This window comes from Tympanuchus pallidicinctus, unplaced genomic scaffold (assembly GCF_026119805.1).
Source record: "Tympanuchus pallidicinctus isolate F22 unplaced genomic scaffold, pur_lepc_1.0 scaffold4, whole genome shotgun sequence".
NCBI classification, from domain to species: domain Eukaryota; kingdom Metazoa; phylum Chordata; class Aves; order Galliformes; family Phasianidae; genus Tympanuchus; species Tympanuchus pallidicinctus.
The window spans coordinates 28,628,576-28,645,494 of NW_026294758.1; the positions used below are offsets into that span (position 1 = coordinate 28,628,576).

General features: G+C 42.2%; 1 protein-coding gene across 4 annotated transcripts in view; it reads right to left on the reverse strand.

Moving 5' to 3' along the window:
- PAM (peptidylglycine alpha-amidating monooxygenase) overlaps positions 1 to 12,393 on the reverse strand; it is a 123,055-nt gene extending 110,662 nt beyond the window's left edge. For 3 of the 4 annotated variants that reach the window (XM_052700994.1, XM_052700992.1, XM_052700987.1), the window contains exon 1: positions 12,270 to 12,393. The gene's annotated coding sequence lies outside the window, so the exon portion shown is untranslated. The remainder of the gene's footprint in view (positions 1 to 12,269) is intronic. The other variant, XM_052700988.1, reaches the window with a different exon arrangement.
- Positions 12,394 to 16,919: the final 4,526 nt, after the last annotated feature.

Below are 16,919 nucleotides of genomic sequence, written 5' to 3' on the forward strand. Positions count from 1 at the left end.
GGGAGAAGTGATCCTTGAGAGCAGCTCGGCAGAGAAGGACCTGGGGGTCCTGATGGACGAGAGACTTAACATGAGCCAGCAGTGCGCTCTGGCAGCTCGAAAGGCAAATGGGATCCTGGGCTCCATCAGGAGAGGGGTGGTCAGCAGGGACAGGGAGGTGATTGTCCCTCTCTACTCGGCTCTTGTGAGGCCCCATCTGGAGTACTGTGTCCAGGTGTGGAGCCCTCAGTACAAGAAAGACATAGAGATCTTGGAAAGGGTCCAGAGGAGGGCGACTAAGATGATCAGGGGGCTGGAGCACCTCCCCGATGAGGACAGGCTGAGAGAGTTGGGCTTGTTCAGCCTGGAGAAGAGAAGGCTGCGGGGTGACCTCATTGCAGCCTATCAATACCTGAAGGGAACCTACACCCAGGAGGGGAGTAAACTCTTCCCCTAGCAGGACTAGGGGAAATGGATCCAAGTTGAAGGGGGGAAGATTTAGGTTGGATGTTAGGGGGAAGTTCTTTACAAGGAGAGTGGTTAGGACCTGGAACGGGCTGCCCAGGGAGGTTGTGGATGCCCCGTCCTTGGACGTGTTCAAGGCCAGGTTGGACGGGGTCCTGGGCAACCTGATCTAAATGTGTATGTTTGGTGGCCCTGCTAGGCAGGGGGGTTGGAACTACATGATCCTTGAGGTCCCTTCCAACCTGGGTGATTCCGTGATTCTGTGATAAGCATGGGCATCTGGTGTATGGAAATGTGCGCAAGTGTCCCACAGTGCCCTATGCAGGGTGCTGGTATATGCAATGAAAGAGATAACAGTCAAGCAAGTCAGGAGGTGATATATTATATATACACTCTGTATAGATAAACCTGAGAAGTGTTAGCCAAAAGCAATCATTTTTAACTTTATTCCAGTTCCCAGAAGACAAAGAAGACAGGAAACCTACTTTACGTGTAAAGTATAAACAAGCAAAAGGGAAAAAATAGACCACAAAAAAAAAAAAAAAAAAATGAGGACAACTGATAGACTGATAGATTGATTGCACTCTTTCCCTTCTCTGAGGAAAAGGTGAGCATGTCAGTACCAATTTATTACCCCAATTTTGTCACTGTGGTGCACTGCAAGGCATAAAAAATCCACCCCAATTGACTAGTTTTGGGTAGCTGAGTGCAACAGAGAGCCAATGAGCCTTGTGTTCCACTGGACACTGGCTGACGGCTCTAAGTATGCAGCGACTGAGATCACATTACTTCACGGAGACCTATCCCAATAGCTGAAAAATAAATTGATGAAAATTTACCTTCAGGAGAGGCAACAAAAGCAGCCATTTGTGGGATCAGTGATAATACAAATGGCTCTTACCTGCCTTTTTTGGTGAATATATACAGGACATGGCTTGCTGGCAGGCAGAAACACCCATGACAAGGTAAGGGCAAATATTCATTAGAGGTTTGTTCACACTGTTACTATGGGGAAGCAGTTACAGTTCCTACTGATTTGGGCACTCCTCCAAACAGTACAGGCTGCACAGAGGATACTGAGATCACCCACACAGCAGCCATCTGAGGCTGAAATTATTTTGGGATCCTGCTCTTCATTCATCTGTCCCACTTGGTGAACGAAAGTATCCGGCAACTACCAGATAACAACAGCTGGCTACTGACCATCACATCAGGCTGCCTCAGTTGTAGGACCTGACTGCCATCCTTTTCAAGAGAATTGAGTCTGAAGCCATGACTCAATCCAGTGCTTATTCTCAGCAGCTGAGTTGCTGAGAAACTGCACGAGCAATCTGCATTCTCATGCGAGGCCAGCAGTACATAGCACTGTCCCCTAGTTTGCCATGGGTTGCAGCCCAATGATTGGAAAACTGTAATATTCTTCCTGCATTATAAAACATTCAACTCTACAGAGAAGGAAAGATTGACGCACATCATTTATCTAGACTTCTTCAAGGCCTTTGCCATGATCCCATGTGACATTCTCAGGGATCTGAAGGGTGAACTATTTGGCAGATAAGAAATTGGATGGATGGGTGCAGCCAGAGAGCTTCATGACCAGGAGGAGGCCTTTGGTGCACCTCAGGGGTCTATCTCAGGACTAGTGCTCTTTATCTTCAGCCTAGACTGCAAGATCAAGTGCACCTTCAGCAAGTTTGCAGAAGTAGGCCCACATGAACCTAATGAGGTTCAACAAGGCAAAATGCAAGGTGTTGCACTTGGGTCAGGGCAATCCTAGATACAGACTGAGAGAAGAACTCGTGGAAGAGAAAAGGACTTGAGGGTTCTAGAGGACAAAAAGCTAGGCACAAGCCAGCAGCATGCTCCTTGCAGACTGGAAGACCAACTGTATCATGGGCTGCCTCAAAGGAGGAGTAGCCAGCAAGGAGAGGGAGGGGATTGTCATCTTCTGCTCTGCCCTCATGAGACCCCATCTGCAGTGCTGTGTCCAGGTCTGGGGCCCCAAGTACAGAAAGGATTTATAACTGCTGGGAGCATGTCCAGAGCAGGTTGAGGGAGCTGAGCTTGTTATTTTGGAGAAGAGGAGGCTCCAGGAAGACCTCAGTGCAGTCTTTCAGAACATGCAGTGGGCTCATAAAAAAAAAAAAAAAAAAAAAAGAGAGAGAGAGAGAGTGAAATTGAATTTCTACACAGTATGACAGTAATAGAATTATAGAAGGGCCTGGATTGAATAATGACCATCTAGATTTGACCCCCCTGCTATGCTCAGGATCACCAACAACGTGACCAGGCCGTCCACAGCCACATCTAGCCTCGCCTTGAATGCCTCCAGGGATGAAGCATCCACAATTTCCTTGAGCAGCCTCTTCAGTGTGACAACAGGACAAGGGGAAATGATTTTAAACTAAAAGGGGAGATTTAGGTAGCTTGATTCAGTGGGTGGAAACCTTGCCCACAGCATAGATGTAGAACTAGATTATCTTCCATCCTATGACATTAGAAGATGTTACCCATATCATTATAAGGATTACTGGCCCCATAGGGTAAGAAATGGGAGAAGCAATGAGTGATGCTACTGCTACCACACAAAATCATGCCTAGGACATTAATCCCAAGAAAATTCAGAAATTTGATGAAGTAGCAAAATTTGGAGGAATAATTCAGTAGGGTTTTCACAGAACGATATCTGAGTCAACTACACAAACCAAATCTATATGGAAAAAATGCAGACAAAAGTAGAAATACAGAAGCTCACTAGCCTTTTGGGAAACACTATATACTGCATTTGATCTAGACACTAAGATTATTATATAGCAAGGAAAAAAAAAAAAAAAGAGGAAAAAAAAAAAAAAGCTGTTTCCAAGGTAGCAGCTTTGGGCCACAAACTAGCCAATAAGCCTTTCAAGCTTCAAGTCATAGCATCAAATAAAGCTCATGGAAGCCTGTGACAACAAAACGGACAAGGTAAACACACAGTTGGACTTATGGTCTTGGAGGTTGATCCATCACTGCAAAGCTAAAAATCTAAGCTGCTTATTCAGTCCTAGCTGCAACAAAGAGTCACTCAAAGAGCCAAGTGCAACCAGTAATAGGGTTCCCAGTTTTACCATGGGTACTGCCAATTGACTGCAGTCAGTCCACTGGGAGTGCCCAATAGACTAGTACTATGAAATGGAAGTGGTGCATTTCTGCATGGCCTCTACTAGCCAAAACAGACTAAGTTCTTTACAGGAGAAAATTGCACAAATTGGCCTGGATAATGACAGCATCCAACTACAATCTCATCTGTCTCCATCCTGGCCACAGAATAAATGCCACATGAGCAATTAATCCAAGACCAGAAGCAGAATGTACGGTTCAGTGATCAGTCAGGAAGATAATGTGAAAGAGAAACAGCAGCCTTTAAAATGGCTCAGCAAGCCTTGCTATCCTAACGAAGGCACGGGAGAAACAGCCAATATGTCAAATTGATGGCTGTGACTATGGCACTGGAAGGACTGACAGCTAGAGAAATCTTCATACTGACTCCTGGATGGTATAGAGCCTTACACACTGTAGGCTAGCGACATTAAGCAGATAACTGTAATATACAATAACCCCTCTCTAGGGTCTGGACTTGGAAAACATCTGGCATACACATTACACTGGAACTCTTCCAAAGAGTTGGGGTTCACAGCCAGTAAGTAGCAAGCACCTGACTGTACTGCCCACTGCACCTGGCGACAATTAAGACAATAGTGAGATACTCTCAACTTATATTTAATGAGATAATGGTTCACAGGAAATGCTATCCAGATGCAGACCAGTGAAAACCAGGTAACATGGATTTATTGTACATCTCATCTTCTTCATGGAGCTAGTTTAGTAGATAATACTAATACTTAACTAAAAGAACAATTATGAATTATTCTACCTACACATCTCATGTAGAATGGGAGAATAACAGTGGAGCAAGCAGTACTAAGTCTGAATAGCAGAGCAAAAGCACAAAGTTTCACCGTTACCAACTACTGTTAGGCCAACACCATACAGAAACGCCTGAAAACTAAGTTTACCTTGGCAGAGGACAGACAATCCTGTTTACACAAGTTTTCATCAGGCAAACTGATCTCTGCCAAAAGGCTGGTGCAAGGGTCAGAGGCTCCTAATCTTGAAACGCTCAGCTGATATTCTTTAATACGCTCTGCTTATTTCATAAAAAGATTCTATTTCAATCTGTTTTGCAAGAAGTGGATATCGTACCCTCCCAGATAAGTCTCTGCGCTGCCCTAGTCCGCAGCGACACCTGTCGGCAGCCTGTGGATTACAATGATGTGCCAAGTCTCACCTGACCAGCATATTTTGGGGACAACGGATACTCAGGCTGGAACTAAAATATGCGTGTTTAAGTAGATGTCTGCACTGATCAACAACTGGGGGTGCCAGCAATGGGAATCTAAGAAATGGGGAGACAGCAGCAGTCTTGTGCTTGCACAAGTCTTGATGCTTGCAAAAATGGCTAAGCATTACTGACCATTTACAGTCAGAAAAATGGCTATTTTCATCATAATTATCACCATAATCGTCCTTAGTTTATAGGAGAGAAAGTTAAGGTTATCTCCACAATGTCACTACCATCATAGCTTGTGACTTATAAGAGATACAAAGGATGCACTCAGAAGCTCCATTATCATTCTCTGTGAATTTCTAGAACAGCTACACAATGTACTGTTTTGGAGAACTGTTATTTTAAGCACACAGTCTAAAACACCCAGTTATGTGTATTTTGCAGTCTCTTATAACATCCTCATAGTTAATGTGATAAAAAAAACAGTGCAGAAAAACAGTCTAGTGAAATGACTAAACTGACAGGCTCAAATGGCTGTGATTACTAGCACAAAGCCCATCTGGAGGCATAAAACAAAATACAAGATGCTTTCTTCTTATAAAGTTGGCATATCATGGGAACACATTGCCCAGAGAAAACGTAGTATCCACATTCATGGATGTATTAAAAACCCCACCAGACACAGTCCAAGGTAACCTAATTAAGCTGACCTTCCTTACATGGGGTATGGAGTTGTATATATTATATAACCTCCAAAGGCTCCTTCCGATATTTTCCATTCCGTGATTTCGTATAAATTTCACTGGGAGAAAATTACCCCTCTAAATGGTGAAGCAAAAGAGGAAGAAAAAAAACAGTAAGCATATTTTTGCTGTCAAAAAAGAAATGAGAAGAAATAGATAACACTTTAATTAACATTCTCATCAACTGTCACAAGTAATAAAAGCCATGGCACATTTTAACTATATTTCCTAGAATTAGGTACCACTGAAAGGTCTTCTGAAAGGATTACTCTAAATTGACAACCCAAAATTAATGATTTTATGATCAAAATACATTAACACTGTTTCAGCCAAAACAGCAGTAAGCAACTAAGAAGCAAAACCTATTTGCTTAAATCAGGATTAAAAAAAAAAAAAAAAAAAAAAAGATGTATTAAAATCCACTAGAAATCTCTCCCACAATGAGATTAGGACTCTTAGTGTCATGCAATCCAGTTCCTTAAATTGTGTTCCTTAAATTGCACTGAAAAGAATTAAAATCAACTGAATTCAACTACTTCCCAGTCCAAGGAAAACCAAGAGTATCTCATGGAAATCTGGAACAAAGCATCGGTGTTATAAAGTGAACTGTAGCTTCCCTCCCCCTTCTTCCCTTCCCCCTCCCCTCCCCTCCCCCCCAGCCCTTCCCTTATAAACAAATTACTGAATGCATATAAAGTGATCTAATGAGCTCTGCAGTCTTCACTTCATTCCTTAAAATATTCAGCTTTAAGATCCATGAACCAGATCCAAGGAGAAACAAAGTCTATTCAAGCAAAATAATCTCTAGCTTTGCATAACCAAAAACAATCTCAAAAAGATAAGCACTGCTGTTGTAGATAAAACATTGGGCCATAACCAACTTAAATATCTGTAAAAATACAGTTTCCCAATGAACTGATCCAACTGAGGAGGGGACAAGGAGGAATCCATATTCAATAGAAAATTCTGTGGCTTCCTGGAACAGTGCAGTTCAGCAGTAGAACAGCAGATCACTAACGTTGGATTGTGATTGCTTATTAACAAATTTCACAGAGCAAAGCACCCAATTATATCCAATAATTATAGATATAATCTGCAAGTATGGAATTTGGATATCTTTTAAACAGTGATTAATGCCTCACTTCACATTAACCTCATGTTCACTGTTCCAGTGATCTCACATTTTTCTGCACGCTTGCTTTCTACAGTGGAATTATCTTCACATCAGCTTTCCTTCTTCTCCTTGGTTCACCCACTCCTCCTTAAATTCTCTTCCAACCTTAGTTACTGTCCTCTTCAGAGCAAAGCACTATCTCAATCCTACATGGATGGGATCACCAATAAATCTCAAAACATTACAAGCTGCCTCCAAAACTTATTGTGGAAAGTAGCACACAACTTTTATTCTTACTGGTTGACCACTCTCTTATGGTATTTGAAAATACACCTTGGAACTACTGCTATTTAGCATCTACATACCTACAGGCAAGTTCATTTCAGTTTTGATGAAGGTGTCTTAAATAAAATAGAATCAAATAAAAGAAGAAATTAAACAGATTGCTAAGTGAAGAAAAAATAGAGACAGAAAGAAATGAAAATTGGATTGCCCAAAGAAACAAGTCAGGAATTTGTTATATTTGGCAGTTGTTCATAAACAAATAAAAGATCCTTTCTCCAGACAAAAAAAAAAAAAAAGCTCCAGCACTAGTCTAGGGGGAACTGAGTATATTTTCAGTCCTACCATAAATTGAAAAATTATTTCTTAAGCAAGAAGGAACCACATTAGAAAATGTCTAATCCAGCATTCAAATTCAAAATGCAGCAACAGAGTTTAATCAACTTGGACTGATTAGAAAAATGCATATCCTTAATAGTTGTATAAAGAAAACTGAAATGAAATACAGAACTATGTGTACAGAACCTGCTGAAGCAGGGTTGAAATATTTTTTATTTTCAGTAAGCCCAGAATATCACAAAAAATCTGGAGATTTTGAGAATCAAAACAAATACTTGAATTTATTCTTATGCCAACTACACAGATTTTTCTTACTCTTATCTACCACTTTATCAGCTGAAAAGATATTTCTGATAACTACATAATGAAAGTTACCATTACATATTCATAACAACAAATAATAACAAAAAGTAATTTTATCTGTTCCAACTTCACTCCATCACAGATCTGCTTATATTAATGTTACTGTCTTCATCTGGAATACCAGGCACAGTCCCAGTCACAATACACAAGAGAGATGTATTTAAGCTGCATACAGGAGAAATGGCTACTAGGTTCACAATAAGCTCTTAATTTTCCCAGCAACATCACAAGTGACAGCCTGGATCACTCAACCTAGCAATATAAAGTCTAAGACAAAACATGATTGTCCTTTATAAAAAAGGTAGAGCTCATACAAACAACAAGGAAAGAAGTAAGAATTAAACTACCACATCATACAACACCAGAAGGAATGAACATCTGAGGGCAAAGAATTATTTCAGGCTAGAAATTCGATGAACGTTTTAAAAAACATGACAAAAAACAAAAATGATCCAGAATATATCCTAATATGAGTAAGACTTTTATTATGAAGATTGGAACACATGATTTACAGGCCTACAATGGAAAGCAAATGCACAACTGATCAAAAATTCATCTGTATACTTGAGGAATAAAAGCAAAACTAAACACATGCAGTTTTATAGTGGTCATTCAGGATTAATGAAGTATTGTGCCCCTAAGAAAAACAGTAGCTATTCTCGATAGAAAGATTTCACAAATCTTAAATGTAATGTAAATACTTCTCTTAATAATCCATTTGCATTCTTAAGCATTAAAGATCTGAGGACCACACTGGCTCAGAAGATTGTGAAAATAAGTAGGCCTCTTTCAGCCTCCAATGAGAGCATCAGAACAAATACTTTCATACATTATTTAAGTCTTGACTAATCCATCACACTGGGGATCACAACACAGATGATACAACAAACAAATGTTCAGATCCATAACTCACTTCTTTTGAATCAATCTTTTGAATCATAGAATGACTTGGGCTGCAAGGGACCTTAAGGAACATCAAGCTCCAACCTGGCACTGGTAGGGTTCCCAACCTCCATCTCTAAAACTAGACCAAGTTGTCCAGGGCCCCATCCAATCTGGCCCTGAACAGCACTAGGGAGGGGGCATCCACAACTTCTATGGACAGCCCGGTCCCTTCTTTTGTAGAGACGTTTATGGTAAATATTATAACGCCATACAAAGAGCATGAACATTCATCAGCACAGACTAAAATAAACAGAGCAGGAGTAAGACAAATGATATAGATGCTGTAAATAAAGAAAGCAAGAATAGTCATGAAATCCAAAAAAGAATATTGGTAACTGAGGCTCCGGTAGATCATGCAAGAGCATACCACACATGGGAAACCACAAATAGATGGTGTGACTCAGCCTTACCCTCATCGTTCTTCATCAGAAGAGAACATAAACAGAGCAAAGATCATCCAGCATTATTATCAGTCATAAATACCCCAAAAGACACAATGAAGACTTGATGGCCAGCATCTCTTACCCCTGGTCAGGCCGATGGGATACCATCAGTCCTGATACTCATGAAAGGAAAGTGTGAAAGGAAAGGACGAAAGACCTATGAGATAATAAATGCAAATGACTGAAACGGGTTTTGCTCAAAGAAAAAGTTATGCTTCTCTCTGAGCAGTACAATATGTGAACTGTTTTCACCTGTTTGACTTCATCAGATTATGTACTCTGGCTAGTGCAGAACCATGGAATGTTAAAACATGCCCTTTTTCTGGAGATACACTGCATCAGATGTAAGAAGTTCAGTTCTGCAGGCTGAACAGCCTGGGTTACCACTTACTGTCTTTCAATTTCTGCAAATGACAGGTATTGTCTACATGCAAACTGGGGGGGGGGGGGTCGGGGAGAGGGTAGAGGGAAGATGTGAAAATAATGAAGTATGTCATTTACTGCAAAAACCCACAATATGTGCTCACAATGTAATTAGGAGCTCACAGTACATGGTACTGTGAAGACAGAGCTCTTCCAACTGATGACTGTGAAGCCTCTTCATCAGAGAGAAGTCAGGCTGCCTATTTTATTAACTACATCAGAAAACCTGTATTCCTGTTGGCATCTCTACTTATATCTACATGCACATCCCCTGAACACTACTTTTACATTTTGTTCACATTCTCACAGGAGATAAGAAAGGGCCCTCTGTGCAATTCGTTTCTCAATACAAAAAAAACAACCCCACAAACAAAAAACAGTGTAATAGAGATTTACATCTAAGGAACAGCAGTGCTTCAAAAGCCAGTACTGATCATGAATTCTGATTCCTGTTTATGCCTGTGTTACCTACGTCTTTGTCAGTACCTGTTCTTTGCTCACGTGGTCACAATCTAAATCTCAGTCTTGTGTGAGCTCATCTCCTACTTCCAGAAATTTGTCATCATCATACATACAAAGCAGCTCTCCTAAAATCTGTTACCACACTTTGTTTTAACACAAGTTACAAGATAATCAGTTAAGTTTTAAGAAATTCTGACACAAAATATCTTTTCATATTAAAACCTTCGCATCATTCTGCAGAAAGGTAATGAATTGCTGTTCACAAAAAAAAATGTTTTAGCTTTCTTCAACCTGAGCACAGTTAAGACTGACAGAAAATTGGAAACCAGTCCTTTATCAAAGAGAAATGAAGAGTTTTATTAAGGAGTAAGGTGTAAAGTCTCACTGTCCTTCAGCAGCCCAAAGTATTTCAGTGTTACATATTCTCACTGATTGCCTTAAAGAAGACATAAAAAATTAAAGTGAAAAGAAAGAGAGCCCTATCAAGCAGAGGGGAAAAAAGGCTGCCATTCAGCAGTTTTAACCTACACGTATTTCAAGTGTTTCCATTTCCTTCAAACTGCAGCTTTCTGTTGTCAGAAAGTATTTGCCTGGCTCAGTCAGGCCTCCAGACCTCTCTCTGCACCACTGACTGCATGCTGGGATAACACAACCACACATAGAAACATCCCAGGAGCTTTACTGAATTTTTCATCTCAAATACCAGAGAAGGAAGACCATCAAGCTGCAAAGTGACTTTTAGAAGCAATCTTCATTTCATTATACCTGTTGTTGTACTCACATATGCAACACAGATACTTCCACCCTACGTCCTGTGTGAGGGCTGTAGTAATCCCAACTCCCAGCTCCCTTTGAAGAATACCCATTGCATAAAAACTGAAGAAAGGTGCCAAAAACATGCTCGCACTCAGCATGCTTGTATTTCTCACCACAGCTCCCCAGGATCCATGTGCAAGGAATCAAGAACAAAATCTACCTCAAACTGAACATTTTGTGAAATAAACAACAAGCAAAGAAACAACATCTGAAAACATGGATTCCTTTGCATCCTGCTCTATCCAGCTCTCAGTGGACTGGCAGTTATCTTATTTGACAAGAAAACCAGTAACACAAGAAGTGACTCAGTGTTCTGGCTCAGACCCTCAAGCCCTCATGCTGCCAGCCCACCTGCAGCATCACTCAACCTGGGCTGCTCAGAGGGCCAAATCTGAGCTACAAATGCTAGCTGGAAAACAAAACAGAGAAACAAAAAAACCCAAAAACAAAACGCTGCATTTGGTTAAAATTTTGGGATTGAACACTTGGTTAAGATTATGGGATTGAGATGTACTCTTCCAAAAACTACATTTGACGCTGACACTTTCAACTACTGCAACTGATGTGAAGAGACAGCCAAATCTAAAAGAAAAATAGAAGGGCCTATCCCTCCTCATTGACATCTAACGGGGAAGATCCGTGACAGCGCCTGCCTCCTTAAAGCTGGACTCGCACTGCTGTGCCGGACACGGAGTCCCGGAGCAGCAGCGGACTACAGCCGCGTAACGCCGGTTCCCCTTCCGCGCTCCGGACCCATGCGCTACTCGAGCCGCCCCGTGGCCGTGCCCGGCGCTGCGCGGCTCCCGCAACCGCCCCCCGCGTCCCCGTCAGCGGCTATCGGCGTGCTCGCGGAAAGCGAGGGTGGACAGGGGAACAAATCAACTGCGCCAACCCGCACTGACAGACGCGCGGGACCTAACGCAAGAGTTAAAAAAAAAAAAAAAAAAAAAAAAAAAAAAAAAAAAAGAACAAAAAAAAACCCACACAGAAAAAAGAAAGGAAAGCCACTCCCAAGGAGCGATGGGAGCCATAACATCGCAATTCAAAATAACCTAAAGTCCAGAGCACCGCAGGCACTGCTCCGTGCCACCCGCGGCGAGCAGGGCCCCAGCGGCACGGGCAGCGCCCCGCTCGCCACCTCCCAACACCGTCCCGCTGCCGCCGCCGCTCCACCGGAGCCGCCCCGCTCCGCGCTGGGGGCGCTCGAGGAAACTTCGCCGGAGGGGGAGCGCCCGGTCCGGCCCTCAGTCCCAGCGGAACGGCACAGCCTCAGCAGCACCGCAGCGCAGTGGGACAGCAAAGGCGGCCCGGAGGCGCCGCGCCTTAGACGGCTCGGGGCGGCTCAGCACGGCTCGGCACGACGAAGAGCAGAGGCACGGCACACGTGTCTGACCGAGAAGCCATGCAGCCTGGCGGCCGCCGCCCGAAACACCAGACTGCCTGCCCTGAGACGGGACCGGGACCGGCCCCACAGCGGACCCGGGGCGAAGCGCCGGGACAAAGCTATTCTCCTCCCCGCCCCACCCCGCCCTGCTCCGCTCCCGGGCCGCGCGGAGCACGGAACTCACCAAGTCGAAAATCGCCGGCCACGGCCACACCGCTTCTCTACTGGCAGCAACGCCGGCGACACAGAGAACAACCGCGCTCCGCCGCCGAGGCTACCCCCTTCCTGCCGCCGCCCCGCCGCCCCGCCCCGGGGGCGTGTCCCGGCCGCATTGGCTCCGCCCCTCACCGCCCTGTGCAGGGACGCGGTGCTACTCACGTCGGCCTGCGCGCCGCGGTCGCGCGGGTGGTTGTGGGGCTCCCGGCTGTGCTGTTCGTTCGAAGTGGGGCGCCGCGGACGCGGCACCGGGTGCCTCCAGGTGCTGTTCTCAGAGCAGGCGCGGGCCGTGCCGATAGCCGCTCGCACTTGTGCCGCACTGGCTGGAAGTCAAACCAGTGTGCTCCTTGGTTTAAAACACAAAACTGGTTGGTCAGGCATTGTTCTGCCACTTCCAACTTAAAATAATGCATAAGAACTACTGGCTCTACTCTGAAAACAAGTTTGCGTGCTTGAATCTTCCACAAAGACCAAGTTCAGTGCAGTGGTCAAGGCTTTGCTTGTTCACATGAAACGTAGATAAGCAGAATTCATGAATTCACCCTTGTAGAGTCTGTTTGCTTTTCCTGAATTATGGCACGCTGTTGGATTTTTGGCCTGGTTTCTAACACCTGATCCTTAAGAAATTGAAAGCGTGGCCCTGTTGGGTCATTAGTTTGTCACTCGTTTGTCCCAGTGGCATTCTCATTCCCTGATGACAAGTACTGAGCCCTCCAGAGCGAAGCGATGACTCATCCCTGGTTGCAGTCACACTGGAGTTTCAGTGTGCAGCTCCATGTCACGCGGGCTGTCCGTCCATGTCGCACCGGCTGTCTGTGTCGCTGTGCCGGGCCTCTCACCTAGCACAGGCTTTCTTTGTGATACTGAGCAGAGGCCTGCTCTGGGGGCCTTCAGCTTGGAGAGGCCTCTGATGCACGCTGGGCCTGCCCCCGCCTTCTGCTGTGACACAGTAAGAGGGTTTCCTACAAGGGTTTCCTTTAAGATGTTGCTTCTTATTTTTGAAAAGTTTCATGTTCAAAATTAGAGAAATTAAGATCTAGGCTTTTAATGAACACCATTGTATTGCAGAAATCACTCATTTGAGAAGATGCTGCCAACTCCTTTTTTTCATGACAGTGTACATAAAGCAATCCACCCTAACCTTCATGTTTAATGGCTCTCTAAATAAATCTGCTGTAGTTACTTCCATTTCCCTATATTGCTTTCATTACTCTGAGTGTTTGAACGTTGTTTTTTTGTTGTTTTTTTTTTTAACTTCAGTTTTGCTTATATTACATGTCTCTTTGCCAAGCGATTTGGTATTGATTCACAAAACCCAGGAAATGAATATACTGAAATGTGGTGTTTAACTTTTGCCTCCTCATCTTCTGAAATCTGAGACAAGACCTTCTTTGCCCTTTTCTTTTAATATGATACATCCTAGTGTATTGTTTTATTTTGCAAGTTAGACTGTAGCCCTCAGCATGAAGTGCAGAAAAATAAATGTGTCACACACTGGGTCTGACTTCACTGTGTTTAAAATTTATCACCACACATGATTAGTTGTATTCTATAATGACTTTCTAATAAAGACAAAGTGTTCTATTAAGTAAAATATCATTTATTTCAAGCCTTTTGTTGGAAACACGGTAGTGTGGGGTTTTCTCTCACTTGCAAGTCTTTGCTCTGATTCTAGCAAATCCACATCAGGCCCAACTAAGCAAGCATTTTAAGTTTTCAGAAAGTGGATACATGCTTAAGTAACTAAATTCAAACATTTCAGTTGAAAGTTCTGTCAAATGATAAGATTTATTTGCTCTTCTTTCAGTCTTGTTTTAATGCACTTGGACTTCCTTTTATGTAGGAATGGACCAAACTTTGTGACCTAAAACTTTGTGTTGTGGAAAGTATACTCGTTCATATCTCAGAAAGTTTCACTGTGAGTGCCTCAGCCATGTAAGCAATCGCCACGTGCCAGTTATAGGTATATGAGAAAGTATTGTTTGAATTTTTGTCCAGAAAGCTTCTGAGTCATGAGGTCCTCTTGTGTTCACTTCTGTTACACAGTAATATTTTCCCCAGCAATCAGCTATAATAAATATAACATTGTAAAGGCCAGTAGCATATATCTCAATGCCATATTTTAGATAAATAAACACATAAATAAATAGTAGATTGAATGACTGTAAGCTCTTTCACTCTTTGCTTTGAGCATCATTTCCTCTGCTTTTGCCATAGATGCTTATTTTCTTTTTCCCCTCCCCTCTATGCAAAACAAAATGTCACCCTTCCCTTTTTTCTCTAGAATATAGAAAAGCACAGACAGCATATACACTAGAGAGCTCTGTGGTGATTTTACTTTGCAGATGGAACAGCATGCTGGCAGCATAAAGGATGCAAGTCTTTGAAGAGCTCTTTTGAGGATAGAAATCAGCCCATAAACTCCTTCAGGCTGCAGTCTTACTCATCATTATTTCCAAGACTTTTTTAAAACACCAAGATAAATTCCAGTAATTTAAGAATCAGTCCCAGTGAGCTGGATATTTTTTATATAGATATGCGATGCAGCTCTACATAATATTCTTCTCATAACTGAATATAATATAAAAATACCTCAAATACCTTCCCATTGCAGGTTTTGTTTTGTCCAAGTGAACAGGGGAGCATGTCACAAATCCAATTACCTCAGTTTGCACCTTTAGCAAAACTTTGCACATGAAGTAAGGTTTTGAAATGCTGCTGCTTATATAATAATGCCTTTCCTGTGAACAGAAAGTTTTAAACTTCAGCTCTGCCAAGCCAGTGCTTAAAAGATGATCCGTTAATGAAGTAAAATGATAAGCTAAAACAATACTGTGAAAACAAATTAATCATAACTATTTTGTATGCCACATTTTACATACAATTAAGAATGGTTTACTGAGACAGAGGAGGTTTAGGTTAGATATTAGGAGGAAGTTTTTCACACAGAGAATGGTGGCACACTGGAACAGGTTGCTCAAGAAGGCTATGGATGCCCCATCTTTGGAGGCATTCAAGGCCAGGCTGGATGTAGCTCTGGGCAGCCTGGTCTGGTGGTTGGTGACCCTGCATGTAGCAGGAGGTTGAAACTAGATGATCATTGTTGTCCTTTCAACCCAGGCCATTCTATGATTCTATGATTCTGTGATTCTATGATTCTATGATTCTATGATTCTATGATTCTATGGTTTGTGAGAAGACATAGCTTTAGACGAGAAAATGTTTATTGTTGGATCTGTTGGATCTGTTTGGTAACATATTGGTAACATATACAATGGTCTTTTAATCTTAGAGTGAAGCATATGAGAAATCTGACATGGTTGATTAGTGCTGCCCTGATGCAAGTAATTCAATTAGTTGTCATTAGTCTGAATGTGCCAACTCAGATAAACATTCCTGAAAACTGTCCATATATGTCCTAAGGCTTTTAATGTGTCCTTACGTACTCTCACTCTTGTACTTTGCCTCTGGGACCTCTACGTTGGTCTCACTGATTTATTTATTTATTTATTTATTTATTTCCAAAACTCTCAGTGGCTTTCGTTGTGTTGGGAAAATAGTCATCAGATGTCTATGATAACACTGAAGGGAGACTTGACAAAATGTTTATTATATGCAAACCAGATCTTATACTCCAACTGTAAAACTTCACCTAAGGATTCAGTGTAGGAAAACAGTTGTTCAACATTCATTATTTGATTGTTCTAGGCAATGACTAATACTAGATCACAGTTCACTAATTCCTTCCACACATACCTGATGACTGAGGTGCAGTCTGTAGTGAGATACATCATTCTAAGATGTCAATTCTTCCTAGAGCAAGACTACTTGCTTATAGAAGTGGAAGTAACTCAAGCTTTAAAAGTGTTTTTAGCAAGTCTTACAGTAGTCTTTGATACTTGCTGGGAGGTTGTGCTGATGCTATGTTATAAGGATTTAAAAAGGAGTCCCATTACTCAGTTTGCAGATGAAGTTCAAGAATAGTGCCAGGTTTCACAAAGCTAGCCATAGGCACACTGACAAGTGGGGAGGCCTGGTGCTTTTTATTATGAAACCTTGGAAAATGAATAGTTATAGACAGAAGACATGAAAGAAAAGAAAGAGTAGTGATGCCAAATTGTTCTTTGCATATACGTCTGTAATTGACAATATCTGTAAATGTTTGTTTGCATAGAACAAGACAAAATCTGTCAGCAAAGTCCACCGAACAAACAATTGTTTAGTTTTAAGGCAATTTGCTCTATGCTAACATTGCTTTAAAGGTAACTGCAAGCAGTGCACTTGAACAGAGAGGCAGTGCTTGAGGCTAGAACAAATCATACTGTGGTAGGTGTGTATGAACGGGCTGATTTATGTTTTGAAATGTGAGAGACAAGCACTGAAAGATAAAAAATTGAAAAAAAAGTGTCAGTGTTTAGCTATTTCTTATCCAGGGGTAAATTTATCGGTGTTGGGTTGAAATTAAAGCAGTTCTCTATAGGTTAAGTCACGCATCCACACCTTTCAAAATCCAGATAGATCCAGACGTATTTACTGTGGGATAACTGATGGTAGGTTCTCTACAAGCTGATTATTACACACAGGCAATACAAAATGTCACAAAGGTTGATATTCTGGA